The sequence below is a fragment of the Cryptomeria japonica genome, chromosome 10 (assembly GCF_030272615.1).
Source record: "Cryptomeria japonica chromosome 10, Sugi_1.0, whole genome shotgun sequence".
In the NCBI taxonomy this organism is placed as follows: domain Eukaryota; kingdom Viridiplantae; phylum Streptophyta; class Pinopsida; order Cupressales; family Cupressaceae; genus Cryptomeria; species Cryptomeria japonica.
In genome coordinates this window covers 714687928-714704733 of record NC_081414.1, presented here as the reverse complement: position 1 = coordinate 714704733, position 16806 = coordinate 714687928, and positions in this window count along the sequence as shown.

The window sequence follows — 16806 nt, the reverse complement described above, 5'->3', positions numbered from 1 at the left end:
ATAGGTAGAAACACTAAGGGGATAACCAGAAATAAACAAGCTACAGAAAAAAAGAGAAACATAGAGAAACAACAATCCACAGTCATTCCTATAAGAAAATAAAGAGCCAACCTGGCCATGTAAAAATCTAAAGTCTAAACAAGTAAAATCTATCGATCCAGTCCAAAAATATCTTGCACCAACCTTCCTCTGATCTACTTCCAAGTTTCTCTTGATTTTTCCCAAAAAAACCAGGAACTGCGTCTTTGAATATTTTCGAGAGCTTAAAAACCTCCCCAACCGTTCTCAACCAACTATTCATGAATGGTAAACAATTATGAAAACTAGGTTGTCTTTAAATTATTGTTGAGGTTTTTTTTTCATTATTTACATTATATTTATTTAAGAATTTAAATGAATTAATTATAACTTGTTAATTAAATTATAAAAAATAAACTTATAAATTTTATACATTAATATATATGTAGGTATTTTATATTATTACTAATTAAAATACAATCCATAAGATTAATGTTTACTATTAATAATAAATACAAAAGACATGGGCAAATAATCTCTCACACAACCACACACATATGCAAACCAGATTACTAGATATTGCCTAAGTGGCATTCCGATCACGTGAACACATGACCAAGATTCTACCCTGATATCAAGCAAAAGTTTAAGGTTGGGACGATTAGGCCAGCATGTTATCTTCTACAACCTCTAATGAGATTATGCAGGCACACTCAGACCTATGGAACCAAGTGGAGTTGATGCCCTGTACCTACAACCCTACATCACCAATAAACACGTATGCAAGCATAATATATATTTACCATATACACACATATTGGTGAAGGGAAATCACGACATCTCATGTCTCTCTCGAGTGAGTAATAGGACATCATCCCCTTGCACCACAATCAAGAACTAACACCTCATACATGTATCTAATCTCAAAACATATCTCAATTATCAAGATCATTCACATCTCGTAATCTAGCTAGATCTGTTAGTGCATGGGTTAGTATCCATAAATGATATCCATCACCTAATCATCACTTATTCATCATAAAACATAATCATAATCCATATGAACATTAACATGGCTAATATAAATATAAAGAATGAGATAGAATGCAAAGAATATCAAGAACCTAAACAAACCCAAAAAAAACCCAACACATCCAATCATAAAGGATGGATCAGGGAAGGGCAGTGCACTAGATGCATGCACAATTCAATGCAATAGTGCTTTTGTGAAGTCTAAGAAAAGCGATTTGGATTCTTCATCCTCAACATCAGATAAATAAATAAAAAAAGATTATTGTCTCTACATATGATGCTAATGCTTTCTAGGTACTTAAGGGTGCAAATGCTTTGCAGATGAAGCTCCCAATTGAGAAGACAATGTTATAGTACTTAGGAATTGGTCATATTTGTGAGAAGGTTCTTAGGGCCCTAAAAAAAAAGAGCCTTGTTAAAATCCTTGATGATTGTAATATTGAGTTTGACTTTTGTGAATATTATGTTTATGGAGAACAATAGTATATTTCTTTTTATTCTAGAGCTCTCATAAGTCTTTTGGAGTTTTTGATTATATTCATTTAGATGTGTTTGGTTCAATTAATGTCCTTTCTATATCTAGGTTAGTGTTTTTCTCTCTTTCCTAGATGACTATAGTAGGACATTTTTTATATTTCCTCATAATAAAATATAAAACTTTTAGTCAATGTAAGGAATTCAAATCCTTGGTTGAAAATTAGACTAGTAGAAAAATTAACTGGTTGAGGATTGATAATAGCAGTTGAGTTTTGTGCAGGAGAATTCAAAAAGTTTTATAAGGATAATGGGTTTGAAAGACAAAAGACAACTTCATACGCCCCACAACAAAATGGATTTTTCAAAAGGATGAATACAAAATTGAAAGAGAGGGATAGGAGTATGATAAGTGTAGTTGGGCTTGAATAGAAGTTTTTGGCTAAATTTGTATCCACTTCATGATGTTTGATAAATAGATCTCCTATTTAAATGTTAGTTGGAAAGATAGACATGGACGCATGGTCTGGTAAGAATACCTTGTTAATACATATTAGAGTCTTTCATTGTGAGGCATATGCACATGTACCAAATGAGAAAATATCAAAATTGGAGAACAAGGTAGTTAAGTGTATCTTCATCTACTATGGTGTTGATGTGAAAGGCTACAAGATTTGATATCCATTGGAAGAGAAGGTTATGTATAGTAGACTTGTGATATTCCATGAGTTGAAACCTTCCGTAATTGATTTTCAACTAGATAAGGAAGAGAAACAAAAAAGGGGGTAGTTAAAGTACCATCTACTCCAATAAGAAATGAACTATGCATTCCTATTGGCCCTGATCATGAGGAGAGCTCAAGTATTTTTGAAAGTTCTAAAGGAGAGCAAGAATCTCAGTCTCATCAATTGAGGAGTTCTACCCATGATAGACAACAACCTAATAGCTATGGTTATTCACCAAAAAGGTTTTGGATATTTTTTGTTGGATTCCAGTTGTATATTTATTTAAATTACTAACATTGATGAAGGACCATTAGTGAGGCTACGGGTATGCATGATGCAGATTCCTTGATGAAATCAATGAATGAATAAATGACTACATTAAAAAAAATATGTTGCCTGGGATCTTGTACTATTGTGGCCTGAAGGATAGAAACTCATTGGATGTAAATGGGTGTTCAAAAGGAAATTGGGTCTAGATGGAAGTGTTGAGAAGAATTAAAAATAACTTATTGTGAAGGGGTATTCTTAAGTGGAGGGAATTGATTATGGTGAAATTTTTGCTCTTGTAGCTAAGTTGACATCCATTCAAATATCGTTATCACTTGCACTAACTTATGACTTGGAAGTCGAGAAAATGGATATGAAGAGAGAGCTCCTTCACAGTGATTTGGAGAAAATTTTGCATTTCATAGCTAGAACATTTCATTTAAAAAGGTAAATAAAAACTTGTTTTAAAGTTGAAGAAATATTTGTATGGGTTGAAAAGTCTCTTAGAATGTGGTATCAAAATTTTGACACCTATGTGTTGTCTTTGGTATTTTTGAGATCTAAATCTAACCATTATGTTGATCACATAAATACTAGTAATGCAGAATAGATACTATTGAATAGTGATTGTTGACACTCAATTCACAATCCCAAATGGTAGTAAAGGTAATGTTTCTACCCAACTCAAATGAACTATATTGGTCTACAATGGATTAGCAAAGAACTCTGGAATTATTTGACAAGACAAACTCTATAATCTGTTATAATTATTTTCATGAATATCTTAATATGAGTATGATACATTGGAAAGATGTAATATAAATATTCATAACCATAAATATTGATATATTTGGAAGTGGGAAACTACATTAACCAGTCAGCCCACTCTATGATCATTAGTGTGGCTTGTTCTAAACTATTGATAGTAGATGTGTTAGAAAGCATTATTAATCATAAAAGGTGTCTATTGTCTAGTTATCAAGCTTGTGTTGAGTGAGCATAATTTTCTATAATGTTGTTTTTTGTTTCAAATATTGGGCTTCAAATTAATTTCACAAATTACTAACTAGAGGAAGCATAAAAACACCTTACATGTGCATCAAAAATGCCTTGTTATTGTACTTTCTCTCATTTATTTGAAGATCCAACTCCTCCAAATTTATTAAACAATTTTGGTGTTGCAGGTGAACAAAAACAATAAGAAAGATTAAATAAACTTATAGAATTTCAAACATTAAAATTCGAAACCCTAAATTTCCAAACCTTAGGACTTCAATTCCATAAAAAACTAGGAAATCAAATTGTAGAATTTCAAGTCATAAAAATACAAGCCATGGAATTCCAAACCATTAAAAAACTGACTAACAATGATTAAAATAATTGAAAACCTGAGAATTATGGGAATGTTTTAGAAACATCTCATTGAAACAGTTATAATTGCAAGGGAAATAGGCAAATTGATTTGGAGGAGGTTATAAAATGGTAATGGATGTAGCAGCAAATAAGGAGGTAGAAGGCAAGGAATGAGTGAGAGATTCTTTACATTCACATCTTGACTATATGCCTAATAATCCTACCACGAATGATATTGTTTCTTAAAAGGAAGCTACAACACCAACATCCAATTCAAGGACACCCACAAAACTTTACTCATATGAAAAAATTGTTGATCATGAATATTGAAATTTTACACTTTGTAATGTTTATATATATTTAAAATTGAAGTTGATATGTATTGAACTTTTTTTTGATCTACAATGTGTATTGAAATTTAATGTTGATCAATATATGGAGGATATAATTAATATGTTCTCTAATTCTAGTAGTATACATGTTTTTGGAGAATAATTTGCAAAATTAAGTGTTTTTCCATGTCTAAAAAATTAGCCCAAGTCATAAGTTTTTGAAAATTTTATGTTTGGTAAATTTTTATCAATTTTGAGAAAGTATGATGCAAACCATAGCCAAGATGATAAGAAAAATAATGTACATGAGAACTATTGTCTAAAGGAAAAAGGAAAAGTATATAAGATAATTTGAAATATTCCATGTTATATCATTCATCATTTTCAAAAAGCTAAGTGGTTGGTGATCTACATAAAAAAACTTCTAAGACAACTAAAAATAAGATTCTTTGAACTCCTTTTTAAGAGAGTACTTTTGTTCATTATTAGGATGATTTCAAAATCTTATAGCACAAGGAAGAAAACAACTTGTGTAGATGTAAAGTGTAGATCTAAGAAGCTCTTATAGGATCTGCCCTATTTGCATAATATAATTTAATAATTTATATATTCAAATATTTTAAATGCATGATAAATTAAAATTTTTTGTCCTCTATTGATTTTATATAAATTTGGTCTTATAGGTACATTATGCACTATACTATTAATAGGTAAAATACATTAAAAGTACAAGAGAACTCACTTAGAAACACAAACAAGTACTTCATTGTCATTATGAGATTGTGATTATTGTTTTATGGAATTATGCTTAAATGAAGCCAATATGAACAATAAAACCACAAATAAATAAAAAATTTGAAGACACAGAAAATAATATAAACTCATTTTGAACTTTATTTAGAAAATATAGCTACTACAATTAGATTTATTTGCTAGATAGAACAATAATACTTCCAGAAGTAAACACAAGATACTAAAAATAATGCTATAAAATACCTAAATTTTTGTCTCACATGAAAGGTGATAATTTTGCATTCAGTTGATAAGTTTCACCTAGGAAAAACAATATATGTTATTAGAAAGATCGGAATTGTTGAAATGACACAAGAAGAAAGTTGGCCTTTATTCTTAGTTTTCAAACACCCTAACCCACCATTGATCAAAACATCTCTTACAAATAGCCATTCTCCAAAATTCAGTAATAAGCAAGAGTAAAGCAATAGAAAAAATAACTCCACCAAAAAATGCAAGCTGAGAAGAAAACCTATATGGTGAAATATAATGCAACCACTTAATCAGAAAACATTGTGAGCAAACCTTACTTAGAAAATAATATTTTTGATAGACTCTACAACAATCTTATCATTCATTACAAAATATTAGTTTCAATAAACACTAGGAATAAATACCATTCAAAAACCATAATAGTGCTCATTTACTTTAGTTCTTTGAAAACTATATTACTCAAAACCTCTATAGAAGTACATAGCTTTAAGAGAAATGATTTTGGCTATGCAAAATAACCCTATGGTAATTATATATTATTTGTTATCTGAACCTTAAGTAGCCACTACTTCCATATATTTATCAAATCATAGAGGTCAACATATATAAGGATTATTCATGATTAAGATTGTTCAACATGAGAATATATATGTTTAGAGGAAGCTATAGACTTCAATATAAAATGACATAATCTAGTTTGTATTTTGTTGTTCGAATATAACTATATATCCACTATAAAAAGTATTATGTTTTAATTAAGGTTTGCTTGCAATGTTTTGTGATTAAGTTATTGCATCTGAATGATTTGTAACTTTGATGTTACAACATATACTTTGTATATTTACACAACTACCTAGGGACTCAATATATATTTTTATAATTGAATATATATATATATATACACAACTACCTAGGGACACAATATATATTTTTATACTTTGAATATATATCTTCATTATGACATATAAATATTGTATATATACAATCTCGTAGCAACAATTTCTCTATATACTATGATTTATTTTATTACATGCTTTACTGACATTATTAAGATAAATTCAATCATCCTTTTGATTAATTTTAATCTTGTTAACTTACAAGCCCTCTATGTGACATATATTTAAATCTCTTATCAATCCTTTGTTCCCTCTATGAGCCTTTCTAGATGAACACATGGGAAGAACCCTATAAAAAAAATTGCGATTGAATGTAGGCTACATTATATGCAACTTATATGTTGATCATTTCTATATTTAGAAAGTCTAATCTAAGCTTTTTATCATCGTAAAATAATTTTTAATTAGTTGAATCTTTGTATAGGTGAAGCTAGTTTATATCCAAGGACATGATATTTCTATAGTCCTTAAGCATCGTATAATTGAACCCTTTGCAATTTCGACCATATTTGGGGACCTCACCTTAGTGTCTGTATCCTCATGCTTGATCAGGACCTATTCATGGTTTCACCATGAAATAATGGTCATATTTTCACATTATACCTTGCTAGGACCCTTAACCCTAGCCCAAATATTATGGCACCATGCCATGGTCCTCCCTAAATTAGCCCTAATATTAACCCTTTTCCCTATCCAAATGTTGAGTGGGAAACCTTTCTTCATGTAAGCCTATGTCAAATAATTAATATTTTTGATGATAAGAAAGTGTATAACGAGGTCTTACGCTCTCATTTGGATATACATTCATACACATGGCATTCATATGGGTTGATATTCAAGAAATTAAGCATTCAAGAATTGAAGAATTCATCACCAAGCATTTCTAGAGGTCTTCAAAGCTGCATATTCTTCATCTATCTATTGTGAAGCAACTTTACATCATTCATTTTCAATAATGTGTGTGTTATTAGGGTTTTTTCATGTTCATGCCAATTTCATACAACATATGTGATTACATTCAAGAAACTCAAACTTGACTATTGTCCAACACTCCAAAGATAGGTTGAATATTTTTATGCTTGTGTGTGTGGAATATGGGGATGATGTTATTGTGTGTTGATTTTAATGTGACCATTGAAGCAGTAGACTTCAAGTTAATAAGAAAGAATAAATGGAAGGGCTATGAAATGATTGCAATTTGTTTAATATTTTTGTGAAAACACTTTGCTGCTAATGAGAATTGCTAGTAATTGTTTATTTATTAGAAGGCAATTTGATCAAATTAGTTGGATTATGTTGAGAATCCTAGAATGTGTATTTTGATGCAATGAATTTTTATAAGGTTTTTTAGGGCGCCTTTCAAATTATCTCGGCATTTAATGTGTTATATGCTTTTTAGATCATCACTTAGTACTTCCAATAAATTTCCTTGTTAGGCAACGACATTAAAAATAAAACCCATTAAAAAAAAATATTTCATTTTTATTTTTCAAACAATTTAACCCACCATTGACAATAACATCTCTTACAAATAGCCATAGTTCACCAAAATGTATAGTGGGCAAGGATAAAGTAGTACATTGTGAAGAAATACCAATCAAAAATCATAATAAGTGCCACATAGTGGCTAGTACTTGCCATTTAGATTTGTAATAGTAATTGAGTATGTTTTTTCAAACAATTATCAAATAGAAGAGACTAATAATTTTGTAATTTAATTGAATCCTAACGCTAATTAATTTGTAATCTTATTTTAACCCTAACTATAATACTAATTGAATATTAATTATAAATTTAATTGAATCCTAATTTTAATGCATAATAATTCCTAAAATAAATGGAACACTAATCTTAACCCTTATCCTAACCCTATTTTATTTCTAATAAAAGTCCTATCTCTAATTACAATTATAACTTTAATCTTAATTAAATTGTATTCCAAACCTGTGTGAATCCTAACCATAATTTAACCCTAACACTAAATCAAAAGTTTTACCTATATGTCAAATTGATACTTAACCCTAAATCCAATTTAACTTTATAACTAACCCTTACCCTAACCATGTTTTAACTATAACCATAATTTAACTGTAACTTAAAAATGATTGTATAACCTTAATTAAACACTAATTGAATCATACTCCTAACCCTAATCGAACCCTAATCCTATTTAAACTCTAACACTAAGCTATAAATCTAACCCTAATTGAAATATAATGCTAACCCTTCTTGTAATAGTAATTGAATATGTTTTTTTCAAACAATTTGCAAATAGAAGAGATTAATTAAAATAATTCTATAGTTAATTATCTAAAAACTAATTTTATATTTTTTTCAATTAGAATATTGTAACTCATTTAATATTTATTTGACAATGTGAAAGATCATAGTAGTAAAGAAAATTTAAATATTTATATTCCATTATATTAATATTTATTATTTCACAATTAATTAATAATTAATTAATTCTAGTATCAAAATATTTTTAACCTAGTTTCAATAATAAAGGTAAAATTTAATTGTCACGGTAGTTACCATGTAACATATATCAAATAAAACAAAATTTTAGATTTATTATCAAATTTTTATATTACCAATATGTAGTAGAGTGCCCACAATTCTAGTGTGTAATCAAAAAATTCATATTCAAAGTTAAAGGTGTTTCATTGTTTAAATATTTATAGTTTTTGCATAATTATTCTAATTTTTAAAATATTAATTAAAATGTTCAAACTCTAATATCATATAATTATATAATACACTCATCTCTATAACTTTAATTCTAAATTCAACAACCCTTAATAGCTAATCTAAGTTTAACCCTAACCTTAATTTTAGTCTTATGTTTAACCTAGTTCAAATTCTAGTTTTAACCATAACCCTATTTCTAACATTAAAATTAATTTGCAGCCCTAATACTTAACCTAATTATAACTTTAAATACAATCCTAATGCTATTTTTATCTTAACTCCATCCATAGTCCTTAATCTAAAAATCTAACCTTAACCCTATTTCTAACATTAACATTAACTCGCAGCCCTAATACTTAACCTAATTATAACTTTAAATACAATCCTAATCCTATTTTTATCTTAACTCCATCCATAGTCCTTAATCTAAAAATCTAACCTTAACCCTAATATTTATTAATAATAAATGTAGTTACAACATAATCTATAATTGTAATTATTATAAATATTTATAAATAATTTGTAATTAGTTTTAATTTAATTTAATGGTGGCATAAAATAAATTAAGTGATCTTTAAGAATTATTATTACTTGAAATGTATTAGCATGTTTGTAATTACTACTTTTGCAAATGTATAATATGTTAAATTATGATAAGATTGAATACTTTTAAATTTTATGCAAAATAAAAATAAAAAATACTACAATTAAAATAAGATTTAAAAATATTAAAAAATTAGCTAGATAATGTTGTTGCAAATATACTATAAATTTAAAAATTTATATTTATAAAAGGTATGTTCTAACTATTATGTGAGGCATGGCGAATTTTTTTGATAAAGACAAGGAGGGTTTTAGAGTTAATAAAATGGTGGATGGTGGCTACAACAGAAAGGACCTAATGGCTCCCTGGGCGGATATGGCTGAATTCATTATGAGGTACATTATGCTTGATGGTAGATATGCCAGTATCTTTTCTTATCATTTTACCATCTGGTTTCTTCTTTGGAGATTAGTCTAGAAAAACATGCTGAGAATCTGAATAATTCAGTCCTCCATGAAGGCCTTATTGTGCTCATTATGGAGTACACCAAAGCCCATGAATTTGTGCCCTCTCTCTCTGAGAAACACAAAATCCCTATTACTGATGTTCAAGATGTCTCTGATATGGATATGGAGATGGAGGATAGTGGGAGCACCAAACCTCTTGTTAACCCTGATTACAAGTCGGTTGAAGAGGGTGAGATGTTGGTCACTCCTGGAACCCATAGCAGCAAGAACACCCCCAGATGGGTTGCAAGTAAATATTCTCAAATTGAGCCTTATTCCAAAAAAAAGAAGTTGGTTGCTAAAGAATATACTCCCAAGACCTTAGACCAGGAAATCAAATTGGACATTCATCTTCATATTTGGAAGGACAAGCAGGGGACTCTGACTAAAGATGTGGATAATGGCTTATAGAAGGAAAGTACTTTGATGAATCTAGTTATGGAAGCGTCTAGAAGGCAGGAGAACTGCTGGAAGTCAGTGGGAAAGGAGATTGATACCCTAAAAGAGGGGATTAAAGAAATAATTGATATCTTCACTGATCTGCCTGAGCCTAACAAAACACAGAAGCTCATGATCATGCCCCAGAAGATTTCCCATGATTTGGAGGTTGTGAAATGTAATCATGAGCAAAGAATTGAGAAGGTTGAGCAGTCTATGGAGGAGATCAAGAATAACCTTAAGAATCTAGTTGACATAACCAAGGAGGCCATGAGAAATACTATGGAGGGGATGGAAAAGATCACTGCCATGGTGGCAGAGTACAAATCCAATCCTATTGATGGTGATTATCCTGGTGATAGTAATAGAAAGAAAGATCTCAGTGGTGAAGACCCTACTATGGGTGATAATAAAACTACGGGCCCTAGTTCTAGGAGCAACAATAAGGGTACCTCCAGGTTCATTATGGAGGACATGGAGGAAATCAACAAGATTACCATCCAGAATAACAAGGAGCTAGTGCACTTGCTTAATTGAGTGTTTTTCTGTGCTTTTTTGCTTTTGATCTCGGTCTGGGGTGTTCCCCTATTTTGTTGTTGATTTATGTTTCATTGGCTAATGGCCAATTTCTATAAAACTCTTGGTTTCGAATCCGTGTAAAACCCGTATATCTTTATCAAAAACTATTTTGTGAGGCATATTTTTTTTTTTTTTTGAAAGCTATGAGATTTCCACAATCCATGTTATATTCTTATGAATTTTTTTGGATGTTATGAGATGGGAAAAAAATACACACAATTGAATCCAAAAATTTCATAAGAATATTTATTTTTAGTTTGAAATTTCTAATCCCCTTAAATATATGTTTGTAATATTAATTATGTAATTAAATTTAATAATTATTATTAATTAAATTTATATATTTAAAAGTTAGTTATATTATAATAATGATAATTTATAAATCATTATTGATTAAAATTTCATAGGCAGTGCTCACTTTTGAAGTTTAAACTCAGTAATGAAATGAAACTTAAAAATCATGCATCTTAATGTTTTAAAAATTGAAAGAAAATATCAAAAGAAAATATCCAAAGTTTTAATTCATGGAAATGCTATTGAATAATAATTGATTAACCAAAATTGGGTGCAACAATAATACTAGCCTAACGACAAGTACTAATAATGATCATTTACAAAAAATTTATACCTCATAATAACTATTTAGTTTTGTTTTTTTATTCTTATTTCTCAAAAACCCTAACCCACCATCAACTCTTACAATTAGCCATAATTAGTAAAAAAATTAGTAATGGGCAAGGGCAAAATAATGAAAAAAATACCTGAATCTGTAAATGCAAGCTATCAAACAATACTACAAGTAAGCCTGAATGAGAAAATAATCAGATAACAATACTTTCAATAAAAATGCAAATAAATGTGTCACATTTGGCTACCAAGTTCTTAGTACTTCCAATAATTTTTGTTCTTATTTCTCAAAAACCCTAACCCACTATCCACTAAAATATCCTTACAAATTTCCATAATTTACCAAAATGCAATCATGGGCAAGTGCAAAACCATGAAAAAAATACTTGAATCACCAAATGCAACATAGAAAGCAAGCCACTACAAACATATAATGCAACCACTTAATCAAAAAACATGTGAGGAAGCCATAATTAGAAAAAAAACTTTCAATAAACTTTACAAATATATGTGAAAATTTTAACATTAGAATGACTAACGATTTTCCATATGTTATAGATTTTCCAATTCACAACTCTCCTGCCTTCCCCCTGCAACTCTCCTTCCTGCTACGAGTTCGAATCTGTGTTCATGGATGACCACCCCCTCTTGGGAGGTCCCCCTTCCCTGTTGGACCCAACACCTGATTCCACGGTCGGAGTGCATGCTGTTGTGCCGGCTGTGGGCTCCCCATGGTCTGCAGGCCATAGGGAAGAAAATTCCAATCTTCACACCCCTTCCACTTAACTAGTTCTGACTAATGCTGGCCTGAAAGGGGAAGAAAGGAATATACCACATCCCAGACTGAAAACTTCTATCGGACAGGCGGATGTGGATCTTGTGAAGGAGAATCCCAAATCTAGCTGGAAGAACACCCTCCTTGGGTCCACAAAGTCGACCCCTAAAGATGGTGTGGCCACCTTCTCCCAAACGGAAGATAGAACGGAGATCAAAATTCTAGACAACTTGATGGACATAATCGCCTCTTCCCTTCACCTAGCAATAGTTGGTCATTTCTTCTCCTTCCGACCATCTATTGACATGGTCAGGCGATGGCCAAAATCTTGTTGGAAGCTTAAAGGAATCCTGTAGGTATCAGTAATGCCGAGGGGACTCTTTCTATTCAAGTTCAACACGAAGGAGGATTTGATCTATGTTCTATCAAGTTCTTGGGTGTATGGAAAGAATTTCCTAACCATAAATGGAAGCCAGTTTTGACCCCTCCGTAGAACTAAACTGCATGGCTCCAATCTAGGTTATGCTCCCTGGGCTCCCTCAGGAGTTCTAGGATGAACAAATCTTTTGCTGAATAGGAAACTTGTTTGGCAGCTTTGTCGTAGTAGACTCGACCACTCTCAACAAATCCAGGTTGGTGTATGTTCATTTTTGTGTTAATGTTACTATTAACAAGGCTCTCCCAAACTTTATCTCACTAAAATCAAAATGGGGAAAATGGTCCTAGACTATTGTGTATGAAAATGCCACCCTGTTTTGCCAGAAATGCAATAATCAGGGTCATTTCTATACTGATTATAAAGCTTCTGTGGTTGCGGAACCCAAGTTCAAAAATAAAGCCATCTGGGTCAAGCCCATCAACCCTGGTGACCCATCATCCTCGACTCCCTTGGGCTGACTACTGTGAATGAAATATCTGAGGATTACCCTCACATGGACAAGATCCTAGAGATCTTAAAATCCCCAGTGGACCCAGACAAAAATTCAAGCATTCCCCTGGAAGAGGGAGAGATACGACAAGTGATAGCCCTCAACCTATCCCCCAACCCCTGCCCATCTACTTCCCCCACCCCCTGTCCTTCACGCCTCTAGCTCGGTTATGGCTAAGCCTCTTATGATTGAGATTATCTTGCCCACCTCTTCACCCCCTCTCTCCCCTGCAACGGGGGATAGAGATGCGCACCCTAGAAACTCCCTTACAACTCCGCTGAAAGTGTCCGCCCCCGAGATCTCCTCGAATGGATAATGAAGAATGGATAACCCAGAAGAAGAAAGTCAAGGCCAAGAAAACAGATGTGGAGGGGAATGAAAATAAAGTTAGCAGACCCTCAGAAAGAGTCTTGAGGCACAAGGTAATAGCAAGGGACATTGCAAAAGGTAGACAACTGACCCTAGACGGACTTAACAAAAGTAAGAAATGAAGTTCCTCTCTTGAAACATAAGGGGTCTGAATAGCCCCCAGAAGCAGTTCGCCATAAAACAACTTATTCTAGAGATGAAAATTAACATTTACCTCCTTAAGGAAGTCAAGATGCTCTTTCAAACCTTTTCTTCGGTTGCTTGTAAACATTGGTCTGGAGTGGACTATCTATATGTAGATGCTTTGGGTGTGTCTGGGGGTATTGCTACCCTCTGGGGTATTACAGAGAACAATGCTGGCAGATGTTAAATATCTATGCTCCCAACTCAAGATCGGGGAGATGGCTCCTGTGGGAGGAAATTTCTAATATCATTGTGACTAATTAGAAGGCTCAGTTTATGCTTGCAAGAGATTTCAATTCCCCCCTCTGCCCCTTTGAGAAGTGTGGTGATCTTGAGGATTTCTCTAACGGCATGGGTGACCTAGCCAATTTCATCAATGCTTCTAGCCTTATGGATATTGACCTACAGGGTGGCCCCTTCACCTGGTTGAACAATAGGAAAGGTAAACATCTTATTCAAGTCAAACTGAATAGATTCCTGATTTCCACCAATTGGGACATTAGACATAACTCTTACCTGAAAAACCCTCCCAAGGACCACATCTGATGACAACCCCCTTCTTCTCCACTAGAAAGACAGACCCTACCAAGGTCTCCCCCTACTTTCGCTATGAGATCATGTGGGCCTCTCATCCAGACTTCAGGGAGCTAGTTAGATGTTGGTGGACCACCCTGATCCAAGGGTCTGCCATGTTCAAAATCATGGAGAAACTAAAGCTAATTAGCAGGGAAGTCGAAGGTTGCAATAGGACCACCTTTGGAGATATCTTCAAAAGAAAGAAGGACATGGGGTCCAGACTGGAACAACTTCAGAATATTATGGCTACCAGTAACCCCCCAGACCCTATTTTGAAGGAGAAGGAAGACTACCACAAGAGCTGGAAAGATACCCTCTCCAAGGAAGAAGTGTACTGGAAGCAAAGATCCAGGATCCAGTGGTTGAAGGAAGGGGACATAAATTTTTCTTTCTTCCACAGATCGGCAAGGACGACAACCGGCAACTTATGGCCCCCATCTTTGCTGATGAAGTCCACCGGGTTGTCTTTGCTATGGGGGCCTACAAGACTCCGGGCCCGGATGGTTTCCCCCCAGCGTTCTTCCAAGATTTTTGGGACATTGTTAGCTACGATGTCACCAAAGTTGTTCAAGATTTCTTCAAGACGGGGAGATTGCTGAAAAAGATCAACAACACTTTCATTGTCCTCATCCCCAAGACCACTACACCTAGCTTCTTGAAGGAGTATCATCCCATAAGCCTCTACAATACCATTTATAAGATACTCTCCAAGGTCCTTATGAATAAGATTAAACCCTTCTTGGAAAAATTTATCAGTCTATCCCAGAAAGGCTTCATCCCAGGGTGCCAAATTTTGGATGCTGCCATTGCCGCTCATGTGATAATCCACTCCATGGATAGGAGCAAATTACTAGGTATGGCCTTTAAACTTGATATATCTAAAGCTTATGATAAGGTTAATTGGGAGTCTCTTTTCAAAGTGCTCCTAAAACCGGGATTTAACAAAAAAATGGTGAGTATGATTTGAGAATGTGTTGCCATGGTTCAATTCTTAGTGTTGATTAATGGGACACCTAGGGGATGTTTCAAAGCAGAAAAAGGTATCCAGTAGGGTGACCCTTTATCCCCTTATCTGTTTATCATGATAGCTAAAGTCTTAAGCAGAAATGTGAACCATCTGGTCACCAATGGTAGGCTCCAAGGGTTCAAAGCGGCCTCCATGCTCCCCCCCTCTAATATTCAATAGTTCATGGATGACACTTTCCTATTTGGTAAGCCTTATGACATGGAGGCTAAAGGGTGGAAGATCCTACTTGCTAACTACGCCAAGGCATTGGGACAATGCATCAACTATGAGAAGAGTAATATCTACTTCTTCAACACTCCAAATGACCTCCAACTCATAATTCTCTCCATCCTCAGATGAAAAGTGGCAACTCTTCCGGGGACCTACCTAGGTCTCCCCCTCACGATCAAGGAAGTCACCCCCACCTTCTGGAACTCTATTTTGGAATGAATGCAGAAAAAACTTGTGGGATGGAAAGGGAAATTCCTCAGCAGTGTGGGGAAGCTCCAACTTCTCGCAACCTCCATACAGGGAATTACAGTGCAGTTCCTTTCCATATTTAAAATATCAGGGACCATGGGGGAAAAACTTGAGAAAATCCAAAAAACCTTCTTATGGACTAGCTTGGAAGAGAAAAAATGTCTTGCTCTGGTCAATTGGGATACTGTGTGTTTACCCAAATCTCTAGGAGGTTTGGGCATAAGAAAGATTAATGCCCTCAATAAGGTGTTAATTGCCAAGATTGCATGGACTCTAGCTAAAGGTGAGGCGGACTGGTGCAACATTGTCAAAGCTAAGTACCTAGACCGGGAGAATTTCTATTATAATTTGAATACAACTGACCTTCCCCAAGGATCCAAGTTGTGGAACAACATCCTGAAGAGCAGAGTGATGGTTAGAGAAGGTCTGGAATGGTAGTTGGGAGACAATAGAAAGGTGAGATTCTCAGAAGACTTTTGGATGGAGGATAGGCCTTTGGTCAACACTCGCTTTCATCAAATCATGAACCACCTTAAAGGTATCCTGAGGGATTATATTATGGATTATTTGGTACCAAGAAGTTTTTTTTGGAAGGACATTGTTCACATCTACAACAACAGACCTAACCTGGTCCCCCTTGCTCAGGATCTGCACACATATTATCAGAAACCAGAATCCCCCTGGCCTCAAATGAAGACAACTTCATCTAGAAAGAGACCCAATCGGGCTCTTTCTTAGTCAAATTTGCTTACAATCAGCTCCTTAAGCACCCTGTGGATGCTGAATGCTAGAAGAAAGTTTGGAACTCTCAACTAATCCCTAAAATCAATTTCTTCTGGTGGTCCCTCATGTATGGTAAAACCCTCACGCTTGATAACTTGAAGAAGAGGGGATTCCATCTCCCCAATAGATGCAATCTATGTAAAGCTGATAAGGAATCTATTGACCACCTTTTTTTCCTCTGTCCCTTTGCTACTCATATTTGGTCTATTACTCTTTAG